The 22,171-nt window shown below is 45.6% G+C and overlaps 1 protein-coding gene and 34 non-coding genes across 35 annotated transcripts in view; 23 read left to right on the top strand and 12 right to left on the bottom strand.

Moving 5' to 3' along the window:
* The window catches only part of LOC148971945 (uncharacterized), a 443,851-nt gene that overhangs the window by 14,905 nt on the left and 406,775 nt on the right, over positions 1–22,171 (bottom strand). The window lies entirely within an intron of this gene.
* trnap-ugg (transfer RNA proline (anticodon UGG)) lies at positions 4,469–4,540 on the top strand. The gene has a single exon. It is a non-coding gene; the product is annotated as a tRNA-Pro (tRNA).
* trnar-ccg (transfer RNA arginine (anticodon CCG)) lies at positions 5,381–5,453 on the bottom strand. Its single transcript has one exon. It is a non-coding gene; the product is annotated as a tRNA-Arg (tRNA).
* trnap-ugg (transfer RNA proline (anticodon UGG)) lies at positions 5,580–5,651 on the top strand. Its single transcript has one exon. It is a non-coding gene; the product is annotated as a tRNA-Pro (tRNA).
* trnar-ccg (transfer RNA arginine (anticodon CCG)) lies at positions 6,125–6,197 on the bottom strand. Its single transcript has one exon. It is a non-coding gene; the product is annotated as a tRNA-Arg (tRNA).
* Positions 6,324–6,395, top strand: trnap-cgg (transfer RNA proline (anticodon CGG)). The gene has a single exon. It is a non-coding gene; the product is annotated as a tRNA-Pro (tRNA).
* On the bottom strand, positions 7,238–7,310 carry trnar-ccg (transfer RNA arginine (anticodon CCG)). Its single transcript has one exon. It is a non-coding gene; the product is annotated as a tRNA-Arg (tRNA).
* On the top strand, positions 7,437–7,508 carry trnap-ugg (transfer RNA proline (anticodon UGG)). Its single transcript has one exon. It is a non-coding gene; the product is annotated as a tRNA-Pro (tRNA).
* On the top strand, positions 8,197–8,268 carry trnap-cgg (transfer RNA proline (anticodon CGG)). Its single transcript has one exon. It is a non-coding gene; the product is annotated as a tRNA-Pro (tRNA).
* Positions 9,105–9,177, bottom strand: trnar-ccg (transfer RNA arginine (anticodon CCG)). Its single transcript has one exon. It is a non-coding gene; the product is annotated as a tRNA-Arg (tRNA).
* Positions 9,304–9,375, top strand: trnap-cgg (transfer RNA proline (anticodon CGG)). Its single transcript has one exon. It is a non-coding gene; the product is annotated as a tRNA-Pro (tRNA).
* On the bottom strand, positions 10,218–10,290 carry trnar-ccg (transfer RNA arginine (anticodon CCG)). Its single transcript has one exon. It is a non-coding gene; the product is annotated as a tRNA-Arg (tRNA).
* trnap-ugg (transfer RNA proline (anticodon UGG)) lies at positions 10,417–10,488 on the top strand. The gene has a single exon. It is a non-coding gene; the product is annotated as a tRNA-Pro (tRNA).
* Positions 11,176–11,247, top strand: trnap-cgg (transfer RNA proline (anticodon CGG)). The gene has a single exon. It is a non-coding gene; the product is annotated as a tRNA-Pro (tRNA).
* On the top strand, positions 12,344–12,415 carry trnap-cgg (transfer RNA proline (anticodon CGG)). Its single transcript has one exon. It is a non-coding gene; the product is annotated as a tRNA-Pro (tRNA).
* On the bottom strand, positions 13,257–13,329 carry trnar-ccg (transfer RNA arginine (anticodon CCG)). The gene has a single exon. It is a non-coding gene; the product is annotated as a tRNA-Arg (tRNA).
* On the top strand, positions 13,456–13,527 carry trnap-cgg (transfer RNA proline (anticodon CGG)). The gene has a single exon. It is a non-coding gene; the product is annotated as a tRNA-Pro (tRNA).
* Positions 13,865–13,936, top strand: trnap-agg (transfer RNA proline (anticodon AGG)). The gene has a single exon. It is a non-coding gene; the product is annotated as a tRNA-Pro (tRNA).
* trnar-ccg (transfer RNA arginine (anticodon CCG)) lies at positions 14,370–14,442 on the bottom strand. Its single transcript has one exon. It is a non-coding gene; the product is annotated as a tRNA-Arg (tRNA).
* trnap-ugg (transfer RNA proline (anticodon UGG)) lies at positions 14,569–14,640 on the top strand. Its single transcript has one exon. It is a non-coding gene; the product is annotated as a tRNA-Pro (tRNA).
* On the top strand, positions 15,329–15,400 carry trnap-cgg (transfer RNA proline (anticodon CGG)). The gene has a single exon. It is a non-coding gene; the product is annotated as a tRNA-Pro (tRNA).
* trnap-agg (transfer RNA proline (anticodon AGG)) lies at positions 15,738–15,809 on the top strand. The gene has a single exon. It is a non-coding gene; the product is annotated as a tRNA-Pro (tRNA).
* trnar-ccg (transfer RNA arginine (anticodon CCG)) lies at positions 16,243–16,315 on the bottom strand. The gene has a single exon. It is a non-coding gene; the product is annotated as a tRNA-Arg (tRNA).
* trnap-ugg (transfer RNA proline (anticodon UGG)) lies at positions 16,442–16,513 on the top strand. Its single transcript has one exon. It is a non-coding gene; the product is annotated as a tRNA-Pro (tRNA).
* On the top strand, positions 17,184–17,255 carry trnap-cgg (transfer RNA proline (anticodon CGG)). The gene has a single exon. It is a non-coding gene; the product is annotated as a tRNA-Pro (tRNA).
* trnap-agg (transfer RNA proline (anticodon AGG)) lies at positions 17,592–17,663 on the top strand. Its single transcript has one exon. It is a non-coding gene; the product is annotated as a tRNA-Pro (tRNA).
* trnar-ccg (transfer RNA arginine (anticodon CCG)) lies at positions 18,098–18,170 on the bottom strand. The gene has a single exon. It is a non-coding gene; the product is annotated as a tRNA-Arg (tRNA).
* Positions 18,297–18,368, top strand: trnap-ugg (transfer RNA proline (anticodon UGG)). The gene has a single exon. It is a non-coding gene; the product is annotated as a tRNA-Pro (tRNA).
* trnap-cgg (transfer RNA proline (anticodon CGG)) lies at positions 19,059–19,130 on the top strand. Its single transcript has one exon. It is a non-coding gene; the product is annotated as a tRNA-Pro (tRNA).
* trnap-agg (transfer RNA proline (anticodon AGG)) lies at positions 19,469–19,540 on the top strand. Its single transcript has one exon. It is a non-coding gene; the product is annotated as a tRNA-Pro (tRNA).
* On the bottom strand, positions 19,973–20,045 carry trnar-ccg (transfer RNA arginine (anticodon CCG)). Its single transcript has one exon. It is a non-coding gene; the product is annotated as a tRNA-Arg (tRNA).
* On the top strand, positions 20,172–20,243 carry trnap-cgg (transfer RNA proline (anticodon CGG)). The gene has a single exon. It is a non-coding gene; the product is annotated as a tRNA-Pro (tRNA).
* On the bottom strand, positions 21,086–21,158 carry trnar-ccg (transfer RNA arginine (anticodon CCG)). Its single transcript has one exon. It is a non-coding gene; the product is annotated as a tRNA-Arg (tRNA).
* Positions 21,285–21,356, top strand: trnap-ugg (transfer RNA proline (anticodon UGG)). The gene has a single exon. It is a non-coding gene; the product is annotated as a tRNA-Pro (tRNA).
* trnap-cgg (transfer RNA proline (anticodon CGG)) lies at positions 22,044–22,115 on the top strand. The gene has a single exon. It is a non-coding gene; the product is annotated as a tRNA-Pro (tRNA).

Genomic DNA, 22,171 nt, shown 5'->3' with positions numbered 1-22,171 from the left:
CACAGGTTCCCGAGATCCTGAACGGGGACGAGCGCGTCGGAGCTGTTGTGCTGCACGCGGGAGCGAACGACATTAGGCTGCGGCAGACAAAGGGTCCTGAAGAAGGACTATAGGAGCCTGATCGAGACGGTACGCAGCACAGCGCCTAAAGCAGCGATCATCGTGTCTGGACCGCTTCCCACGTACAGACAAGGACAGGAAAGGTTCAGTAGACTTTTTGCATTAAATGAATGGTTAATGTCATTGTGTAATGAACAGAGGCTGCAATTTGTAAATAACTGGCATCTGTTTTGGGAAAGACCGAGGCTGTACAGCACGGATGGACTTCATCCCAGCCGAATCGGAGCGGCTGTGCTGTCGGACAACATTTCCAAGACACTACGCACCAGATGACTAATGAGTCAAAGTCCAAATTACAGCCTTTGCGGTCCAAACTTAAATAAAAAGCATAGTGTGGAACATTATATAGAAACTGTGTCTATTCCTCGTTTAGTGAAGCCAAACAATAAATCTAGTGTATGATCTAGCAAAAATCTTATTGTAATTAAACCAGAAAATCTAAATATCAGTGAACAAAAACAATTTCTAAAGCTAGGTCTCCTAAACATTAGATCGCTCACACCTAAGGCGGTTATTGTAAATGAAATGGTCACAGACAATAACTTCGATGTTCTGTGCCTCACTGAAACCTGGCTTAAACCAAATGAGTATTTCGGTCTAAACGAATCTACTCCGCCAGGATACTGTTATAAACATGAGCCTCGTCTGATCGGTCGTGGCGGCGGTGTTGCAACAATCTATAAAGATATTTTTAATATTACTCAGAAAACAAGTCACAGGTTTAATTCATTTGAAGTACTTGTGCTAAATGTTACGCTCTTAGATGTAAGAAGGAAATCCATATTATCTCTAGCCCTGGCTACTGTATATAGACCTCCAGGGCCATATGCTGAATTCCTAAAAGAGTTCGCAGACTTTCTCTCGGATCTATTGGTAAATGTCGATAAAGCAATAATTGCTGGAGATTTTAACATACACGTAGATAATACAAATGATGCTTTAGGGGCTGCGTTTACAGATTTATTAAACTCCTTTGGGGTCAAACAAAACGTCAGTGGTCCCACTCATCGTCTAAATCATACACTAGATTTAATTATATCATATGGAACCGATCCAACTGATATAGATATTATACCGCAAAGCGATGATGTCACTGATCATTACATGGTGACTTGCATAATACGTACTGATGAAATATGTCATGTTGCACCACGTTATAGACCAGGCAGAACAATCCTTCCAACCACTATAGATGGATTTTCAAATAGCTTACCTGATCTATCTAAGCTGCAAAGTGAACCCAAACAAACAGATGAATTAGAGGAAATGACTAGCAGTTTAAGCACCATTCTTACTAGTACATTAGATATTGTTGCGCCAATTAGATTAAAAAAGGTTTGAGAGAAAATTAAAGCACCATGGTACAACAGTGCTACGCATGCTATCAAGAGAGAAACTCGCAACTTAGAGCGTAAATGGAAACAAACTAATTTAGAGGTCTTTAGAATCGCGTGGAAAGACAGCATGTCACGTTATAAAAAGACACTAAAAACAGCCAGGGCTGAGCATCTCCGCAAACTAATCGAAAATAACCAAAATAATCCAAGGTTTTTATTTAACACCGTAGCTAGACTAACAAATAAACAGACATCACCAGAGCAAAATATACCGTTACAGTTTAGTAGTAATGATTTTATGAATTACTTCAATGCGAAAATTATAAATGTACAATCCGCTATGGTGTCTTATAATTCAGCTTCAATTATGGACCCTCTAGAACGTACACCGCTTTACAACAATAGGACAGGAGGAGCTATATAAACTTATCATTGCATCTAAACCAACAACATGTTTATTAGATCCAATACCCACTAAACTACTGAAAGAACTATTACCTGCAGTGGAAGAGCCTCTCCTCAATATTATTAACTCGTCTTTAACTTTAGGTCATGTCCCAAAAATATTCAAGCTGGCAGTAATAAAACCGCTCATTAAGAAACCGCAATTAGATCCAAATAACTTGGCAAATTACAGACCCATTTCAAATCTTCCATTTATGTCCAAAATACTTGAAAAAGTAGTGTCCGCTCAATTGTGCTCTTTTTTGCAAGAAAATGATATCTATGAAAAATTCCAGTCAGGATTCAGACCGCATCATAGTACAGAAACTGCGCTAGTTAAAATTACAAATGATTTACTTTTAGCTTCTGACCAAGGCTGTATCTCAATACTAGTCCTACTTGATCTTAAACCGCGTTCGACACTATATATCATATAATACTCTTGGATCGACTACAAAACTTCACCGGTGTCCAGGGACAGGCATTAAGCTGGCTTAGATCGTACTTATCGGACCGTTCTCATTTTGTCTGTTTAAATGGGAAAAAATCAAAGATAACGTCAGTAGACTATGGAGTACCGCAAGGATCGGTTTTAGGCCCTCTGCTATTCTCAATATATATGCTGCCACTTGGTAATATTATAAGAAAACATGGAATTAATTTCCACTGTTACGCTGACGACACTCAATTATATATTTCATCACGACCAGATGAAAACACTAACTCATCTAAAATGACAGAGTGTCTCAAAGATATAAAATGCTGGATGACGCGTAATTTCCTGCTATTAAATTCAGATAAAACGGAGGTATTACTTATTGGTCCAAAAAACTACTCACAAAACCTCTCACAATACAACTTTAATATAGACGGATGTCCTGTTACTTTATCCACTACAGTAAAAGACCTGGGTGTTATACTAGACCGCAACTTGTCTTTCGAAAATCATATTTCATATGTTACAAGAACAGCCTTTTTCCACCTTAGAAACATTGCTAAGCTACGTAACATGCTATCTATTTCTGATGCAGAAAAATTAGTTCACGCATTCATGACCTCGAGACTAGATTACTGTAATGCTTTATTAGCCGGTTGTCCTGCATCCTCAATAAACAAGCTACAGTTAGTACAAAATGCAGCTGCTAGAGTTCTTACTAGGTCAAGAAAATATGATCATATAACACCGATTTTATCATCTCTACACTGGTTACCTATTAAGTTCTGCATCAACTACAAAATACTACTACTGACCTATAAAGCCCTAAATGGTTTAGCACCTATGTACTTAACGGACCTTCTTTCGCCCTACAATCCACCGCGTTCCTTAAGATCACTAAATTCAAGGCTTCTGGTCATTCCTAGGATATCGAAGTCCAGTAAAGGAGGGAGGGCGTTCTCGCATTTAGCTCCAAAACTCTGGAATGGCCTTCCCGATACGGTCCGAGCCTCTGACTCGCTGACACAGTTTAAAACTAGATTAAAGACGCATCTCTTTAGTCAAGCATTCACATAATGCTTACCTTCTAGTCCTCTGTTATGCCATATGGAACCGTTTGCCACTGAAACTGCTTAACGCACCAGTGGGGCTCGACAGCCTTTTAGACAAACGGGTCGGCGCGTATGGTCGGCGCGTATGGTTGGGTTGCGGAGAGTTCAGGTTACGGAGAGTTTGTGAGTTATAACGGAAATCATTATGAACATCAGCTATGCTAATTATTTCCCATCTGCCTTTCTGCTGTTATCTCGGGACGCTTGTCCCGAGAAAAATGGCGTTCGTCAGGTCCAGTTTTGTGTCCAGCCTCTCACAGGGATTTCGGATGCCCCAACGCCTGTGATGAGACGACTCAACGCCTGTGATGAGACGACTCAACGCCTGCGATATGTTATGGTGCCGTTTGATTCATAAACAATATTTATATTTAATATTTATATTTAAACAATATGAATGTAAGCCAGAGGAGAACTGGCCCCCGACTGAGCCTGGGTTCTCCCAAGGTTTTTTCTCCATCCAATCTGATGGAGTTTGGTTCCTTGCCACTGTCCCCTTGCTTTTGGCTTGCTTTGAGCTTGCTCAATTGGGGTTATTTAGTGTTTAGCAATGTTGTTGATCTGTGTTGTGCTACTTTCATGTTATCACTGTGAAGCTGCTTTGATACAATCTGTATTGTGAAAAGCGCTATATAAATAAATGTGACTTGACTTGACTATATGATTCTCGCTGTGGGTGCGAGAGGTCCAGGGTTCAAATCACGGATGAGGCCAGCAGTCTCCGCAGGAGCAGCCTGTTGGCTCCCTCCTTTGGAGCACTGAACCTAAATCAAAACTTCTGTGCTTTTGAAATCCTTAAGGCTGCTTGTCTTCATCTGTACTCCAATTTAGCCAAAAGTCAGCCAGGTGACAAGTGTTTATTTCCTTCACAGAACGTCCTCACAATCGCTGCCTGCCAGGGAGTACGGCTCCCTAACGACAAACGTTTTATATTAAAACTAGTGCCTGCCCATTCTGTTAAAGGCCAGCGTTCAGTGACTGTACAAGTGTGTGCAAGTAGCCCAAACGTTCATTAATCAGGCTCGTTGGTCTAGGGGTATGATTCTCGCTTTGGGTGCGAGAGGTCCCGGGTTCAAATCCCGGACGAGCCCAGCAGTTTCAGAACAAGCAGCCATTTGGCTCATTTCGTTGCAGCACTGAGCTGAACTTAAAACTGTTGTGGTCTTGAAATCCTTGCTGCTGCTTGTGTTCATCTGTACTATAACTCAGCCCAGAATTTCTTTATTTAGAAAAGTGACAGTGTACATTAATCAACATTCATGAATGCAGATGGACCCAAATTAGTCCCAAGGTTAGTTTTCATCGGTAGTGCCTTTGCCAGATGTTATTAGGCCTAAAACTAGAGAAAAGGGTGAAACGTTACAAAAATAATAGAACTAGAACTTGTAAACCACTCTGGAAAAAAATAGTCCGAGACCTGATCGGTCAGGCTCGTTGGTCTGGGGTATGATTCTCGCTTAGGGTGCGAGAGGTCCCGGGTTCAAATCCCGGACGAGCCCTCTCACCTTTAGTGTGAGTTCAAGGATTCTCTGACTCTGTTTGCTGTTGCTGCTTTTCTCTATCAGCCACTTCATATCTTGCCATTTATTGCAAGCCACATAGTACTTGACGTCACATGCATCGGCCAAATTGAAGTGTTTGCAGGCCTGTAGCTGTCGTAGTGGGATACAAACTATTTTATATCGCTCTTAATTGAATTACCGCTCTTTGGCAGAAACGCTGAGCACAGGTATACTTGTTGCTCTGGTAGGGCAGATGCACGGGCAGGACAGATCAGAACAGAGTGACGCACACAAGAACCCAACACAGCTATCAGAAGTTTGTCTGTTCTACGCTAATTCAGATCTTGCTGTCATCATGGCTAAAGGCTTGCTTTTAACAAACCATCCTTGAATTTGTCGAACGGCAATCATAAATGTAACCCATTAATTCGACCCAGGTGGGACTTGAATCCACAATCTCCAGCTCCGGAGGCTGATGCCTTATCCATTAGGCCACTGGGCCTTGTCTGCCAAGCTTCGCGTTTGATCTGTAAAATGACTTCAAGTGGTTTCTGCCAGGTCGGGTTCCGTCTTTGAGGTGAACTTCAATGAATGTGTGGCGCCCTCCCGAAAGACTTGCTTTCGACGAGGCTCGTTGGTCTAGGGGTATGATTCTCGCTTTGGGTGCGAGAGGTCCCGGGTTCAAATCCCGGACGAGCCCAGCGGCTTTGAAACAAGCAACCAGTTGGCTCCAACCTTTTGCAGCACTGAGCCAAACTCAAAACTGTCGTGGTTTTAAAATCCTTACTGCTTCTTGAGTTCACCTGTACTACTACAGAGCCAAGATTCAGCCAGACGACAAGCGGATATTTCCTTACACAGAACGTACTCTGAATAGTTGCCTGCCAGGGAGTGCGGCTTCCTAATGACAAACGCTTTCTATTAAAACCAGTGCCCGCCCATTCTGTTGGAGTCCGGCGTTTGGTGACTTTCCAAGTGTACGCAAGTAGCAGGGCAGATGCACGGGCAGGACAGATCAGAACAGAGTGACGCACACAAAAACCCAACACAGCTATCAGAAGTTTGTCTGTTCTACGCTAATTCAGATCTTGCTGTCATCATGGCTAAAGGCTTGCTTTTAACAAACCATCCTTGAATTTGTCGAACGGCAATCTTAAATGTAGCCCATTAATTTGACCCAGGTGGGACTTGAACCCACAATCTCCAGCTCCGGAGGCTGATGCCTTATCCATTAGGCCACTGGGCCTTGTCTGCCAAGCTTTGCGTTTGATCTGTAAAATGACTTCAAGCGGTTTCTGCCAGGTCGGGTTCCGTCTTTGAGGTGAACTTCAATGAATTTGTGGCGCCCTCCGGAAAGACTTGCTTTCGACGAGGCTCGTTGGTCTAGGGGTATGATTCTCGCTTCGGGTGCCAGAGGTCCCGGGTTCAAATCCCGGACGAGCCCAGCAGTTTCAGAACAAGCAGCCATTTGGCTCATTTCGTTGCAGCACTGAGCTGAACTCAAAACTGTTGTGGTCTTGAAATCCTTGCTGCTGCTTGTGTTCATCTGTACTATAACTCAGCCCAGAATTTCTTTATTTAGAAAAGTGACAGTGTACATTAGTCAACATTCATGAATGCAGATGGACCCAAATTAGTCCCAAGGTTAGGTTTCATCGGTAGTGCCTTTGCCAGATGTTATTAGGCCTAAAACTAGAGAAAAGGGTAAAACATTACAAAAATAATAGAACTAGAACTTGTAAGCCACTCTGGAAAAAAATAGTCCGAGGCCTGATCCGTCAGGCTCGTTGGTCTAGGGGTATGATTCTCGCTTAGGGTGCTAGAGGTCCCGGGTTCAAATCCCGGACGAGCCCTTTCACCTTTAGTGTGAGTTCAAGGATTCTCTGAGTCTGTTTGCTGTTGCTGCTTTTCTCTATCAGCCACTTCATATCTTGCCATTTATTGCAAGCCACATAGTACTTGACGTCACATGCATCGGCCAAATTAAAGTGTTTGCAGGCCTGTAGCTGTCGTAGTGGGATACAAACTATTTTATATCGCTCTTAATTGAATTACCGCTCTTTGGCAGAAACGCTGAGCACAGGTATACTTGTTGCTCTGGTAGGGCAGATGCACGGGCAGGACAGATCAGAACAGAGTGACGCACACAAAAACCCAACACAGCTATCAGAAGTTTGTCTGGTTCTACGCTAATTCAGATCTTACTGTCATCATGGCTAAAGGCTTGCTTTTAACAAACCATCCTTGAATTTGTCGAACGGCAATCTTAAATGTAGCCCATTAATTCGACCCAGGTGGGACTTGAACCCTCAATCTCCAGCTCCGGAGGCTGATGCCTTATCCATTAGGCCACTGGGCCTTGTCTGCCAAGCTTCGCGTTTGATCTGTAAAATGACTTCAAGTGGTTTCTTTCAGGTCGGGTTCCGTCTTTGAGGTGAACTTCAATGAATTTGTGGCGCCCTCCCGAAAGACTTGCTTTCGACGAGGCTCGTTGGTCTAGGGGTATGATTCTCGCTTTGGGTGCGAGAGGTCCCGGGTTCAAATCCCGGACGAGCCCAGCGGCTTTGGAACAAGCAGCCAGTTGGCTCTGACCTTTTGCAGCACTGAGCCAAACTCAAAACTGTCGTGGTTTTAAAATCCTTACTGCTTCTTGAGTTCACCTGTACTACTACAGAGCCAAGATTCAGCCCAACGAGAAGCGGATATTTCCTTACACAGAACGTACTCTGAATAGTTGCCTGCCAGGGAGTGCGGCTTCCTAACCACAAACGCTTTCTATTAAAACCAGTTCCCGCCCATTCTGTTGGAGGCCGGCGTTTGGTGACTTTACAAGTGTATGCAAGTAGCCCTTCCCTTCATCAGCCAGGCTCGTTGGTCTAGGGGTATATGATTCTCGCTGTGGGTGCGAGAGGTCCAGGGTTCAAATCACGGATGAGGCCAGCAGTCTCCGCAGGAGCAGCCTGTTGGCTCCCTCCTTTGGAGCACTGAACCTAAATCAAAACTTCTGTGCTTTTGAAATCCTTAAGGCTGCTTGTCTTCATCTGTACTCCAATTTAGCCAAAAGTCAGCCAGGTGACAAGTGTTTATTTCCTTCACAGAACGTCCTCACAATCGCTGCCTGCCAGGGAGTACGGCTCCCTAACGACAAACGTTTTGTATTAAAACTAGTGCCTGTCCATTCTGTTAAAGGCCAGCGTTCAGTGACTGTACAAGTGTGTGCAAGTAGCCCAAACGTTCATTAATCAGGCTCGTTGGTCTAGGGGTATGAATCTCGCTTCGGGTGCGAGAGGTCCCGGGTTCAAATCCCGGACGAGCCCAGCAGTTTCAGAACAAGCAGCCATTTGGCTCATTTTGTTGCAGCACTGAGCTGAACTCAAAACTGTTGTGGTCTTGAAATCCTTGCTGCTGCTTGAGTTCATCTGTACTATAACTCAGCCCAGAATTTCTTTATTTAGAAAAGTGACAGTGTACATTAGTCAACATTCATGAATGCAGATTGACCCAAATTAGTCCCAAGGTTAGTTTTCATCGGTAGTGCCTTTGCCAGATGTTATTAGGCCTAAAACTAGAGAAAAGGGTAAAACATTACAAAAATAATAGAACTAGAACTTGTAAACCACTCTGGAAAAAAATTGTCCGAGACCTGATCCGTCAGGCTCGTTGGTCTAGGGGTATGATTCTCGCTTAGGGTGCAAGAGGTCCCGGGTTCAAATCCGAGCCCTCTCACCTTTAGTGTGAGTTCAAGGATTCTCTGACTCTGTTTGCTGTTGCTGCTTTTCTCTATCAGCCACTTCATATCTTGCCATTTATTGCAAGCCACATAGTACTTGACGTCACATGCATCGGCCAAATTGAAGTGTTTGCAGGCCTGTAGCTGTCGTAGTGGGATACAAACTATTTTATATCGCTCTTAATTGAATTACCGCTCTTTGGCAGAAACGCTGAGCACAGGTATACTTGTTGCTCTGGTAGGGCAGATGCACGGGCAGGACAGATCAGAACAGAGTGACGCACACAAAAACCTAAAACAGCTATCAGAAGTTTGTCGGTTCTACGCTAATTCAGATCTTGCTGTCAGCATGGCTAAAGGCTTGCTTTTAACAAACCATCCTTGAATTTGTCGAACGGCAATCTTAAATGTAGCCCATTAATTCGACCCAGGTGGGACTTGAACCCACAATCTCCAGCTCCGGAGGCTGATGCCTTATCCATTAGGCCACTGGGCCTTGTCAGCCAAGCTTTGCGTTTGATCTGTAAAATGACTTCAAATGGTTTCTTTCAGGTCGGGTTCCGTCTTTGAGGTGAACTTCAATGAATTTGTGGCGCCCTCCCGAAAGACTTGCTTTCGACGAGGCTCGTTGGTCTAGGGGTATGATTCTCGCTTCGGGTGCGAGAGGTCCCGGGTTCAAATCCCGGACGAGCCCAGCAGTTTCAGAACAAGCAGCCATTTGGCTCATTTCGTTGCAGCACTGAGCTGAACTCAAAACTGTTGTGGTCTTGAAATCCTTGCTGCTGCTTGTGTTCATCTGTACTATAACTCAGCCCAGAATTTCTTTATTTAAAAAATTGACAGAGTACATTAGTCAACATTCATGAATGCAGATGGACCCAAATTAGTCCCAAGGTTAGTTTTCATCGGTAGTGCCTTTTCCAGATGTTATTAGGCCTAAAACTAGAGAAAAGGGTAAAATATTACAAAAATAATAGAACTAGAACTTGTAAACCACTCTGGAAAAAAATAGTCCGAGGCCTGATCCGTCAGGCTCGTTGGTCCAGGGGTATGATTCTCGCTTAGGGTGCGAGAGGTCCCGGGTTCAAATCCCGGACGAGCCCTCTCACCTTTAGTGTGAGTTCAAGGATTCTCTGAGTCTGTTTGCTGTTGCTGCTTTTCTCTATCAGCCACTTCATATCTTGCCATTTATTGCAAGCCACATAGTACTTGACGTCACATGCATCGGCCAAATTAAAGTGTTTGCAGGCCTGTAGCTGTCGTAGTGGAATACAAACTATTTTATATCGCTCTTAATTGAATTACCGCTCTTTGGCAGAAACGCTGAGCACAGGTATACTTGTTGCTCTGGTAGGGCAGATGCACGGGCAGGACAGATCAGAACAGAGTGACGCACACAAAAACCCAACACAGCTATCAGAAGTTTGTCTGGTTCTACGCTAATTCAGATCTTGCTGTCATCATGGCTAAAGGCTTGCTTTGAACAAACCATCCTTGAATTTGTCGAACAGCAATCTTAAAAGTAGCCCATTAATTCGACCCAGGTGGGACTTGAACCCACAATCTCCAGCTCCGGAGGCTGATGCCTTATCCATTAGGCCACTGGGCCTTGTATGCCAAGCTTCGCGTTTGATCTGTAAAATGACTTCAAGTGGTTTCTTTCAGGTCGGGTTCCGTCTTTGAGGTGAACTTCAATGAATTTGTGGCGCCCTCCCGAAAGACTTGCTTTTGACGAGGCTCGTTGGTCTAGGGGTATGATTCTCGCTTTGGGTGCGAGAGGTCCCGGGTTTAAATCCCGGACGAGCCCAGCGGCTTTGGAACAAGCAGCCAGTTGGCTCTGACCTTTTGCAGCACTGAGCCAATCTCAAAACTGTCGTGGTTTTAAAATCCTTACTGCTTCTTGAGTTCACCTGTACTACTACAGAGCCAAGATTCAGCCGGACGAGAAGTGGATATTTCCTTACACAGAACGTACTCTGAATAGTTGCCTGCCAGGGAGTGCGGCTTCCTAACCACAAACGCTTTCTATTAAAACCAGTTCCCGCCCATTCTGTTGGAGGCCGGCGTTTGGTGACATTACAAGTGTATGCAAGTAGCCCTTCCCTTCATCAGCCAGGCTCGTTGGTCTAGGGGTATATGATTCTCGCTGTGGGTGCGAGAGGTCCAGGGTTCAAATCACGGATGAGGCCAGCAGTCTCCGCAGGAGCAGCCTGTTGGCTCCCTCCTTTGGAGCACTGAACCTAAATCAAAACTTCTGTGCTTTTGAAATCCTTAAGGCTGCTTGTCTTCATCTGTACTCCAATTTAGCCAAAAGTCAGCCAGGTGACAAGTGTTTTTTCCTTCACAGAACGTCCTCACAATCGCTGCCTGCCAGGGAGTACGGCTCCCTAACGACAAACGTTTTGTATTAAAACTAGTGCCTGCCCATTCTGTTAAAGGCCAGCGTTCAGTGACTGTACAAGTGTGTGCAAGTAGCCCAAACGTTCATTAATCAGGCTCGTTGGTCTAGGGGTATGATTCTCGCTTCGGGTGCGAGAGGTCCCGGGTTCAAATCCCGGACGAGCCCAGCAGTTTCAGAACAAGCAGCCATTTGGCTCATTTTGTTGCAGCACTGAGCTGAACTCAAAACTGTTGTGGTCTTGAAATCCTTGCTGCTGCTTGTGTTCATCTGTACTATAACTCAGCCCAGAATTTCTTTATTTAGAAAAGTGACAGTGTACATTAGTCAACATTCATGAATGCAGATGGACCCAAATTAGTCCCAAGGTTAGTTTTCATCGGTAGTGCCTTTTCCAGATGTTATTAGGCCTAAAACTAGAGAAAAGGGTAAATCATTACAAAAATAATAGAACTAGAACTTGTAAACCACTCTGGAAAAAAATTGTCCGAGACCTGATCCGTCAGGCTCGTTGGTCTAGGGGTATGATTCTCGCTTAGGGTGCGAGAGGTCCCGGGTTTAAATCCCGGACGAGCCCAGCGGCTTTGGAACAAGCAGCCAGTTGGCTCTGACCTTTTGCAGCACTGAGCCAAACTCAAAACTGTCGTGGTTTTAAAATCCTTACTGCTTCTTGAGTTCACCTGTACTACTACAGAGCCAAGATTCAGCCGGACGAGAAGTGGATATTTCCTTACACAGAACGTACTCTGAATAGTTGCCTGCCAGGGAGTGCGGCTTCCTAACCACAAACGCTTTCTATTAAAACCAGTTCCCGCCCATTCTGTTGGAGGCCGGCGTTTGGTGACATTACAAGTGTATGCAAGTAGCCCTTCCCTTCATCAGCCAGGCTCGTTGGTCTAGGGGTATATGATTCTCGCTGTGGGTGCGAGAGGTCCAGGGTTCAAATCACGGATGAGGCCAGCAGTCTCCGCAGGAGCAGCCTGTTGGCTCCCTCCTTTGGAGCACTGAACCTAAATCAAAACTTCTGTGCTTTTGAAATCCTTAAGGCTGCTTGTCTTCATCTGTACTCCAATTTAGCCAAAAGTCAGCCAGGTGACAAGTGTTTTTTCCTTCACAGAACGTCCTCACAATCGCTGCCTGCCAGGGAGTACGGCTCCCTAACGACAAACGTTTTGTATTAAAACTAGTGCCTGCTCATTCTGTTAAAGGCCAGCGTTCAGTGACTGTACAAGTGTGTGCAAGTAGCCCAAACGTTCATTAATCAGGCTCGTTGGTCTAGGGGTATGATTCTCGCTTCGGGTGCGAGAGGTCCCGGGTTCAAATCCCGGACGAGCCCAGCAGTTTCAGAACAAGCAGCCATTTGGCTCATTTCGTTGCAGCACTGAGCTGAACTCAAAACTGTTGTGGTCTTGAAATCCTTGCTGCTGCTTGTGTTCATCTGTACTATAACTCAGCCCAGAATTTCTTTATTTAGAAAAGTGACAGTGTACATTAGTCAACATTCATGAATGCAGATGGACCCAAATTAGTCCCAAGGTTAGTTTTCATCGGTAGTGCCTTTTCCAGATGTTATTAGGCCTAAAACTAGAGAAAAGGGTAAAACATTACAAAAATAATAGAACTAGAACTTGTAAACCACTCTGGAAAAAAATTGTCCGAGACCTGATCCGTCAGGCTCGTTGGTCTAGGGGTATGATTCTCGCTTAGGGTGTGAGAGGTCCCGGGTTCAAATCCCGGACGAGCCCTCTCACCTTTAGTGTGAGTTCAAGGATTCTCTGACTCTGTTTGCTGTTGCTGCTTTTCTCTATCAGCCACTTCATATCTTGCCATTTATTGCAAGCCACATAGTACTTGACGTCACATGCATCGGCCAAATTGAAGTGTTTGCAGGCCTGTAGCTGTCGTAGTGGGATACAAACTATTTTATATCGCTCTTAATTGAATTACCGCTCTTTGGCAGAAACGCTGAGCACAGGTATACTTGTTGCTCTGGTAGGGCAGATGCACGGGCAGGACAGATCAGAACAGAGTGACGCACACAAAAACCTAAAACAGCTATCAGAAGTTTGTCGGTTCTACGCTAATTCAGATCTTGCTGTCATCATGGCTAAAGGCTTGCTTTTAACAAACCATCCTTGAATTTGTCAAACGGCAATCTTAAATGTAGCCCATTAATTCGACCCAGGTGGGACTTGAACCCACAATCTCCAGCTCCGGAGGCTGATGCCTTATCCATTAGGCCACTGGGCCTTGTCAGCCAAGCTTTGCGTTTGATCTGTAAAATGACTTCAAATGGTTTCTTTCAGGTCGGGTTCCGTCTTTGAGGTGAACTTCAATGAATTTGTGGCGCCCTCCGGAAAGACTTGCTTTCGACGAGGCTCGTTGGTCTAGGGGTATGATTCTCGCTTCGGGTGCGAGAGGTCCCGGGTTCAAATCCCGGACGAGCCCAGCAGTTTCAGAACAAGCAGCCATTTGGCTCATTTCGTTGCAGCACTGAGCTGAACTCAAAACTGTTGTGGTCTTGAAATCGTTGCTGCTGCTTGTGTTCATCTGTACTATAACTCAGCCCAGAATTTCTTTATTTAGAAAAGTGACAGTGTACATTAGTCAACATTCATGAATGCAGATGGACCCAAATTAGTCCCAAGGTTAGTTTTCATCGGTAGTGCCTTTGCTAGATGTTATTAGGCCTAAAACTAGAGAAAAGGGTAAAACATTACAAAAATAATAGAACTAGAACTTGTAAACCACTCTGGAAAAAAATTGTCCGAGACCTGATCCGTCAGGCTCGTTGGTCTAGGGGTATGATTCTCGCTTAGGGTGCGAGAGGTCCCGGGTTCAAATCCCGGACGAGCCCTCTCACCTTTAGTGTGAGTTCAAGGATTCTCTGAGTCTGTTTGCTGTTGCTGCTTTTCTCTATCAGCCACTTCATATCTTGCCATTTATTGCAAGCCACATAGTACTTGACGTCACATGCATCGGCCAAATTAAAGTGTTTGCAGGCCTGTAGCTGTCGTAGTGGGATACAAACTATTTTATATCGCTCTTAATTGAATTACCGCTCTTTGGCAGAAACGCTGAGCACAGGTATACTTGTTGCTCTGGTAGGGCAGATGCACGGGCAGGACAGATCAGAACAGAGTGACGCACACAAAAACCCAACACAGCTATCAGAAGTTTGTCTGGTTCTACGCTAATTCAGATCTTGCTGTCATCATGGCTAAAGGCTTGCTTTTAACAAACCATCCTTGAATTTGTCGAACGGCAATCTTAAATGTAGCCCATTAATTCGACCCAGGTGGGACTTGAACCCACAATCTCCAGCTCCGGAGGGTGATGCCTTATCCATTAGGCCACTGGGCCTTGTATGCCAAGCTTCGCGTTTGATCTGTAAAATGACTTCAAGTGGTTTCTTTCAGGTCGGGTTCCGTCTTTGAGGTGAACTTCAATGAATTTGTGGCGCCCTCCCGAAAGACTTGCTTTCGACGAGGCTCGTTGGTCTAGGGGTATGATTCTCGCTTTGGGTGCGAGAGGTCCCGGGTTCAAATCCCGGACGAGCCCAGCGGCTTTGGAACAAGCAGCCAGTTGGCTCTGACCTTTTGCAGCACTGAGCCAAACTCAAAACTGTCGTGGTTTTAAAATCCTTACTGCTTCTTGAGTTCACCTGTACTACTACAGAGCCAAGATTCAGCCGGACGAGAAGCGGATATTTCCTTACACAGAACGTACTCTGAATAGTTGCCTGACAGGGAGTGCGGCTTCCTAACCACAAACGCTTTCTATTAAAACCAGTTCCCGCCCATTCTGTTGGAGGCCGGCGTTTGGTGACTTTACAAGTGTATGCAAGTAGCCCTTCCCTTCATCAGCCAGGCTCGTTGGTCTAGGGGTATATGATTCTCGCTGTGGGTGCGAGAGGTCCAGGGTTCAAATCACGGATGAGGCCAGCAGTCTCCGCAGGAGCAGCCTGTTGGCTCCCTCCTTTGGAGCACTGAACCTAAATCAAAACTTCTGTGCTTTTGAAATCCTTAAGGCTGCTTGTCTTCATCTGTACTCCAATTTAGCCATAAGTCAGCCAGGTGACAAGTGTTTATTTCCTTCACAGAACGTCCTCACAATCGCTGCCTGCCAGGGAGTACGGCTCCCTAACGACAAATGTTTTGTATTAAAACTAGTGCCTGTCCATTCTGTTAAAGGCCAGCGTTCAGTGACTATACAAGTGTGTGCAAGTAGCCCAAACGTTCATTAATCAGGCTCGTTGGTCTAGGGGTATGATTCTCGCTTCGGGTGCGAGAGGTCCCGGGTTCAAATCCCGGACGAGCCCAGCAGTTTCAGAACAAGCAGCCATTTGGCTCATTTCGTTGCAGCACTGAGCTGAACTCAAAACTGTTGTGGTCTTGAAATCCTTGCTGCTGCTTGTGTTCATCTGTACTATAACTCAGCCCAGAATTTCTTTATTTAGAAAAGTGACAGTGTACATTAGTCAACATTCATGAATGCAGATGGACCCAAATTAGTCCCAAGGTTAGTTTTCATCGGTAGTGCCTTTGCCAGATGTTATTAGGCCTAAAACTAGAGAAAAGGGTAAAACATTACAAAAATAATAGAACTAGAACTTGTAAACCACTCTGGAAAAAAATTGTCCGAGACCTGATCCGTCAGGCTCGTTGGTCTAGGGGTATGATTCTCGCTTAGGGTGCGAGAGGTCCCGGGTTCAAATCCCGGACGAGCCCTCTCACCTTTAGTGTGAGTTCAAGGATTCTCTGAGTCTGTTTGCTGTTGCTGCTTTTCTCTATCAGCCACTTCATATCTTGCCATTTATTGCAAGCCACATAGTACTTGACGTCACATGCATCGGCCAAATTAAAGTGTTTGCAGGCCTGTAGCTGTCGTAGTGGGATACAAACTATTTTATATCGCTCTTAATTGAATTACCGCTCTTTGGCAGAAACGCTGAGCACAGGTATACTTGTTGCTCTGGTAGGGCAGATGCACGGGCAGGACAGATCAGAACAGAGTGACGCACACAAAAACCCAACACAGCTATCAGAAGTTTGTCTGGTTCTACGCTAATTCAGATCTTGCTGTCATCATGGCTAAAGGCTTGCTTTTAACAAACCATCCTTGAATTTGTCGAACAGCAATCTTAAATGTAGCCCATTAATTCGACCCAGGTGGGACTTGAACCCACAATCTCCAGCTCCGGAGGCTGATGCCTTATCCATTAGGCCACTGGGCCTTGTCTGCCAAGCTTCGCGTTTGATCTGTAAAATGACTTCAAGTGGTTTCTTTCAGGTCGGGTTCCGTCTTTGAGGTGAACTTCAATAAATTTGTGGCGCCCTCCCGAAAGACTTGCTATCGACGAGGCTCGTTGGTCTAGGGGTATGATTCTCACTTTGGGTGCGAGAGGTCCCGGGTTTAAATCCCGGACGAGCCCAGCGGCTTTGGAACAAGCACCCAGTTGGCTCTGACCTTTTGCAGCACTGAGCCAAACTCAAAACTGTCGTGGTTTTAAAATCCTTACTGCTTCTTGAGTTCACCTGTACTACTACAGAGCCAAGATTCAGCCGGACGAGAAGTGGATATTTCCTTACACAGAACGTACTCTGAATAGTTGCCTGCCAGGGAGTGCGGCTTCCTAACCACAAACGCTTTCTATTAAAACCAGTTCCCGCCCATTCTGTTGGAGGCCGGCGTTTGGTGACTTTACAAGTGTATGCAAGTAGCCCTTCCCTTCATCAGCCAGGCTCGTTGGTCTAGGGGTATATGATTCTCGCTGTGGGTGCGAGAGGTCCAGGGTTCAAATCACGGATGAGGCCAGCAGTCTCCGCAGGAGCAGCCTGTTGGCTCCCTCCTTTGGAGCACTGAACCTAAATCAAAACGTCTGTGCTTTTGAAATCCTTAAGGCTGCTTGTCTTCATCTGTACTCCAATTTAGCCAAAAGTCAGCCAGGTGACAAGTGTTTATTTCCTTCACAGAACGTCCTCACAATCGCTGCCTGCCAGGGAGTACGGCTCCCTAACGACAAATGTTTTGTATTAAAGCTAGTGCCTGTCCATTCAGTGACTATACAAGTGTGTGCAAGTAGCCCAAACGTTCATTAATCAGGCTCGTTGGTCTAGGGGTATGATTCTCGCTTCGGGTGCGAGAGGTCCCGGGTTCAAATCCCGGACGAGCCCAGCAGTTTCAGAACAAGCAGCCATTTGGCTCATTTCGTTGCAGCACTGAGCTGAACTCAAAACTGTTGTGGTCTTGAAATCCTTGCTGCTGCTTGTGTTCATCTGTACTATAACTCAGCCCAGAATTTCTTTATTTAGAAAAGTGACAGTGTACATTAGTCAACATTCATGAATGCAGATGGACCCAAATTAGTCCCAAGGTTAGTTTTCATCGGTAGTGCCTTTGCCAGATGTTATTAGGCCTAAAACTAGAGAAAAGGGTAAAATATTAAAAAAATAATAGAACTAGAACTTGTAAACCACTCTGGAAAAAAATGTCCGAGACATGATCCGTCAGGCTCGTTGGTCTAGGGGTATGATTCTCGCTTAGGGTGCGAGAGGTCCCGGGTTCAAATCCCGGACGAGCCCTCTCACCTTTAGTGTGAGTTCAAGGATTCTCTGACTCTGTTTGCTGTTGCTGCTTTTCTCTATCAGCCACTTCATATCTTGCCATTTATTGCAAGCCACATAGTACTTGACGTCACATGCATCGGCCAAATTGAAGTGTTTGCAGGCCTGTAGCTGTCGTAGTGGGATACAAACCTTTTTTATATCGCTCTTAATTGAATTACCGCTCTTTGGCAGAAACGCTGAGCACAGGTATACTTGTTGCTCTGGTAGGGCAGATGCACGGGCAGGACAGATCAGAACAGAGTGACGCACACAAAAACCCAATACAGCTATCAGAAGTTTGTCTGGTTCTACGCTAATTCAGATCTTGCTGTCATCATGGCTAAAGGCTTGCTTTTAACAAACCATCCTTGAATTTGTCGAACAGCAATCTTAAATGTAGCCCATTAATTCGACCCAGGTGGGACTTGAACCCACAATCTCCAGCTCCGGAGGCTGATGCCTTATCCATTAGGCCACTGGGCCTTGTATGCCAAGCTTCGCGTTTGATCTGTAAAATGACTTCAAGTGGTTTCTTTCAGGTCGGGTTCCGTCTTTGAGGTGAACTTCAATGAATTTGTGGCGCCCTCCCGAAAGACTTGCTTTCGACGAGGCTCGTTGGTCTAGGGGTATGATTCTCGCTTTGGGTGCGAGAGGTCCCGGGTTCAAATCCCGGACGAGCCCAGCGGCTTTGGAACAAGCACCCAGTTGGCTCTGACCTTTTGCAGCACTGAGCCAAACTCAAAACTGTCGTGGTTTTAAAATCCTTACTGCTTCTTGAGTTCACCTGTACTACTACAGAGCCAAGATTCAGCCGGACGAGAAGTGGATATTTCCTTACACAGAACGTATACTCAGAATAGTTGCCTGCCAGGGAGTGCGGCTTCCTAACCACAAACGCTTTCTATTAAAACCAGTTCCCGCCCATTCTGTTGGAGGCCGGCGTTTGGTGACTTTACAAGTGTATGCAAGTAGCCCTTCCCTTCATCAGCCAGGCTCGTTGGTCTAGGGGTATATGATTCTCGCTGTGGGTGCGAGAGGTCCAGGGTTCAAATCACGGATGAGGCCAGCAGTCTCCGCAGGAGCAGCCTGTTGGCTCCCTCCTTTGGAGCACTGAACCTAAATCAAAACTTCTGTGCTTTTGAAATCCTTAAGGCTGCTTGTCTTCATCTGTACTCCAATTTAGCCAAAAGTCAGCCAGGTGACAAGTGTTTATTTCCTTCACAGAACGTCCTCACAATCGCTGCCTGCCAGGGAGTACGGCTCCCTAACGACAAACGTTTTGTATTAAAACTAGTGCCTGTCCATTCTGTTAAAGGCCAGCGTTCAGTGACTGTACAAGTGTGTGCAAGTAGCCCAAACGTTCATTAATCAGGCTCGTTGGTCTAGGGGTATGATTCTCGCTTCGGGTGCGAGAGGTCCCGGGTTCAAATCCCGGACGAGCCCAGCAGTTTCAGAACAAGCAGCCATTTGGCTCATTTCGTTGCAGCACTGAGCTGAACTCAAAACTGTTGTGGTCTTGAAATCCTTGCTGCTGCTTGAGTTCATCTGTACTATAACTCAGCCCAGAATTTCTTTATTTAGAAAAGTGACAGTGTACATTAGTCAACATTCATGAATGCAGATGGACCCAAATTAGTCCCAAGGTTAGTTTTCATCGGTAGTGCCTTTGCCAGATGTTATTAGGCCTAAAACTAGAGAAAAGGGTAAAACATTACAAAAATAATAGAACTAGAACTTGTAAACCACTCTGGAACAAAAATTGTCCGAGACCTGATCCGTCAGGCTCGTTGGTCTAGGGGTATGATTCTCGCTTAGGGTGCGAGAGGTCCCGGGTTCAAATCCCGGACGAGCCCTCTCACCTTTAGTGTGAGTTCAAGGATTCTCTGACTCTGTTTGCTGTTGCTGCTTTTCTCTATCAGCCACTTCATATCTTGCCATTTATTGCAAGCCACATAGTACTTGACGTCACATGCATCGGCCAAATTGAAGTGTTTGCAGGCCTGTAGCTGTCGTAGTGGGATACAAACTATTTTATATCGCTCTTAATTGAATTACCGCTCTTTGGCAGAAACGCTGAGCACAGGTATACTTGTTGCTCTGGTAGGGCAGATGCACGGGCAGGACAGATCAGAACAGAGTGACGCACACAAAAACCTAAAACAGCTATCAGAAGTTTGTCGGTTCTACGCTAATTCAGATCTTGCTGTCAGCATGGCTAAAGGCTTGCTTTTAACAAACCATCCTTGAATTTGTCAATTGGCAATCTTAAATGTAGCCCATTAATTCGACCCAGGTGGGACTTGAACCCACAATCTCCAGCTCCGGAGGCTGATGCCTTATCCATTAGGCCACTGGGCCTTGTCAGCCAAGCTTTGCGTTTGATCTGTAAAATGACTTCAAATGGTTTCTTTCAGGTCGGGTTCCGTCTTTGAGGTGAACTTCAATGAATTTGTGGCGCCCTCCCGAAAGACTTGCTTTCGACGAGGCTCGTTGGTCTAGGGGTATGATTCTCGCTTCGGGTGCGAGAGGTCCCGGGTTCAAATCCCGGACGAGCCCAGCAGTTTCAGAACAAGCAGCCATTTGGCTCATTTCGTTGCAGCACTGAGCTGAACTCAAAACTGTTGTGGTCTTGAAATCCTTGCTGCTGCTTGTGTTCATCTGTACTATAACTCAGCCCAGAATTTCTTTATTTAAAAAAGTGACAGAGTACATTAGTCAACATTCATGAATGCAGATGGACCCAAATTAGTCCCAAGGTTAGTTTTCATCGGTAGTGCCTTTTCCAGATGTTATTAGGCCTAAAACTAGAGAAAAGGGTAAAATATTACAAAAATAATAGAACTAGAACTTGTAAACCACTCTGGAAAAAAATAGTCCGAGGCCTGATCCGTCAGGCTCGTTGGTCCAGGGGTATGATTCTCGCTTAGGGTGCGAGAGGTCCCGGGTTCAAATCCCGGACGAGCCCTCTCACCTTTAGTGTGAGTTCAAGGATTCTCTGAGTCTGTTTGCTGTTGCTGCTTTTCTCTATCAGCCACTTCATATCTTGCCATTTATTGCAAGCCACATACTACTTGACGTCACATGCATCGGCCAAATTAAAGTGTTTGCAGGCCTGTAGCTGTCGTAGTGGGATACAAACTATTTTATATCGCTCTTAATTGAATTACCGCTCTTTGGCAGAAACGCTGAGCACAGGTATACTTGTTGCTCTGGTAGGGCAGATGCACGGGCAGGACAGATCAGAACAGAGTGACGCACACAAAAACCCAACACAGCTATCAGAAGTTTGTCTGGTTCTACGCTAATTCAGATCTTGCTGTCATCATGGCTAAAGGCTTGCTTTGAACAAACCATCCTTGAATTTGTCGAACAGCAATCTTAAAAGTAGCCCATTAATTCGACCCAGGTGGGACTTGAACCCACAATCTCCAGCTCCGGAGGCTGATGCCTTATCCATTAGGCCACTGGGCCTTGTATGCCATGCTTCGCGTTTGATCTGTAAAATGACTTCAAGTGGTTTCTTTCAGGTCGGGTTCCGTCTTTGAGGTGAACTTCAATGAATTTGTGGCGCCCTCCCGAAAGACTTGCTTTTGACGAGGCTCGTTGGTCTAGGGGTATGATTCTCGCTTTGGGTGCGAGAGGTCCCGGGTTTAAATCCCGGACGAGCCCAGCGGCTTTGGAACAAGCAGCCAGTTGGCTCTGACCTTTTGCAGCACTGAGCCAAACTCAAAACTGTCGTGGTTTTAAAATCCTTACTGCTTCTTGAGTTCACCTGTACTACTACAGAGCCAAGATTCAGCCGGACGAGAAGTGGATATTTCCTTACACAGAACGTACTCTGAATAGTTGCCTGCCAGGGAGTGCGGCTTCCTAACCACAAACGCTTTCTATTAAAACCAGTTCCCGCCCATTCTGTTGGAGGCCGGCGTTTGGTGACATTACAAGTGTATGCAAGTAGCCCTTCCCTTCATCAGCCAGGCTCGTTGGTCTAGGGGTATATGATTCTCGCTGTGGGTGCGAGAGGTCCAGGGTTCAAATCACGGATGAGGCCAGCAGTCTCCGCAGGAGCAGCCTGTTGGCTCCCTCCTTTGGAGCACTGAACCTAAATCAAAACTTCTGTGCTTTTGAAATCCTTAAGGCTGCTTGTCTTCATCTGTACTCCAATTTAGCCAAAAGTCAGCCAGGTGACAAGTGTTTTTTCCTTCACAGAACGTCCTCACAATCGCTGCCTGCCAGGGAGTACGGCTCCCTAACGACAAACGTTTTGTATTAAAACTAGTGCCTGCCCATTCTGTTAAAGGCCAGCGTTCAGTGACTGTACAAGTGTGTGCAAGTAGCCCAAACGTTCATTAATCAGGCTCGTTGGTCTAGGGGTATGATTCTCGCTTCGGGTGCGAGAGGTCCCGGGTTCAAATCCCGGACGAGCCCAGCAGTTTCAGAACAAGCAGCCATTTGGCTCATTTTGTTGCAGCACTGAGCTGAAC

This window comes from Pimephales promelas, chromosome 16 (assembly GCF_988280905.1).
Source record: "Pimephales promelas chromosome 16, fPimPro1.hap1.1, whole genome shotgun sequence".
Lineage (NCBI taxonomy): Eukaryota > Metazoa > Chordata > Actinopteri > Cypriniformes > Leuciscidae > Pimephales > Pimephales promelas.
This window is presented reverse-complemented; position numbering and strand designations above follow the sequence as displayed.